This window comes from Acipenser ruthenus, unplaced genomic scaffold (genome assembly GCF_902713425.1).
Source record: "Acipenser ruthenus unplaced genomic scaffold, fAciRut3.2 maternal haplotype, whole genome shotgun sequence".
Taxonomy (NCBI): domain Eukaryota; kingdom Metazoa; phylum Chordata; class Actinopteri; order Acipenseriformes; family Acipenseridae; genus Acipenser; species Acipenser ruthenus.
In genome coordinates this window covers 60,001-61,775 of record NW_026708811.1, presented here as the reverse complement: position 1 = coordinate 61,775, position 1,775 = coordinate 60,001, and positions in this window count along the sequence as shown.

Sequence of the window (1,775 nt, the reverse complement as noted above, 5' to 3'; positions counted from 1 at the left end):
AGCTTTTTCGCTGCAGGACGGGACCAGCATGCTGTCAGCCGTGCCACTACCGGCAGGGGTGCTGACAGCATGGCCAGCCACGGGCCCGCTGAAGCCTCCCTTCCCAGCCCGAGACTTTGTCCTGGACTGCTGGGTTTTTAAGGGGGGAGGTGGCCGTTGAGGCCATGTGTGCTGCGCACAAGGGGGGGTATATGTGGCAATGCGCCCCGCCCCTGTGTGCATTTGTGTGTTTTGTGTGTATGTTGCGTGTGTAAATGTTGGTGTATAGTCATTGGTACACGGGATATAAACGGGTCTGTGTTTCACGTGTATTTAAATAGTGTATATTTGTATTTAGGCACGGGATTGCACATCACGCACGTGCATTTAAAATATAATATGTGAACACGGGGTTTCACGTAATGAATTCACGTGTTGGGATTCAAGTGAGTAATTAATTAGTAATTGAATCCCAGCACAACAGTATATATAGATGCACGTTTCTTGCACTAAGGGTTGGGTGTTCGGAAGAGGAGAACGGGTGAGAGAGAGAGGAGAAACTAAATAGTGTTAAATCATAATTATAAGTGTTTTGTACTCACCGTGTTTGTTTGTCTCCGTGCACCGTTTGTTAAGTGTTTACTCGTTTTGTCTGTCTGTTTATTTTGGCGTCAAGTGCCGTGTCCTGTTTTGTATTCCATTGTTTAAACCTTTTATTTGTTAATAAACGCTGAGTGCAGCCATTGCACTCAGCTCATCATCACAACCACTGTCTCTGTATTCCTTCCTGCTTCTGGTCTGACGCCACCCACTCTGGCCGTCTTTGTGACAGTCCCTTACATTTTTTTATTTTTAATGCACTTTAAGTCTCTTGCCTTCACGGGGTTTGGAGGCTCTGTTTTGGGCAACAGTGTGCCATTTGTGTCGCTGACTTTCAGTGCACTTGAAGCCTGTTGCCCTCGCGGGGTTTGGAGGCTCTGTTTTCAGCAGCAGTGTGCCGTTTGTGTCCTTGGTGACCTCCATGTTTTTGCTGCTAGAGACTAAGTCCCGTTGTGGACATGGTCGTGTCTACCTTCAATGCGAGCCTTTTGGTGGACATGGTCATTGGCCGAGCACTTTAAAAAAAAAAATCCTATCTTTAACATTAGATGACCATAGTCCGGACTTTTTTGGCTCCGCCAGAAACTAAGAGTTGAAAAAGACATAGTCATGTCGCCTATCGTTAACATGACATGACCATGACCATAGCAGGGCAGTTTATGGAAGTCTGTAAACGGCCAAGATTGAAATGTCCTGCGGGGTGGCAGCGACTCCTTGGCAGTGTGACTTCGGCCCCGTTGCCCATAAAGACTCCATGTCTGAGATACAACGGGGGGACCCGCGGAGATTTCCGTCGACAGGGTTTTTAGAACAAAAAATATTTCTAAGTCAGGACGGAGGTGTCAGAAAAATGCTTGTGAGTGATCAGTTGAAGCCAGGCTTGGAGGCTTTGTGCTGGGCAGGGGAAGATGGCCGGGATGACTCCTCCTGTCGGGTCCATGCTGTGGGAGGCTCCGCACTTGAACCAGAGCTCACACTTTCCAAGAAAAAGTCCTGGACAAGTCTCGGTGTGGTTTTGTTTTTTGTTGTTCTAAAACCCTGTCCGACCGCCCTACTGTGGACTAGGGCGAGGGCAAGGAGGCGAGTCGGGTCGCGGGACCATCTCTCTCTCCAGTTCCACTCACCCTTTGGCTTCTTCAGCCCAACTAGGGAGGGCCCCTGCGGGCCGGTCTTGCACCGGTGTTCAGGCACGGCGG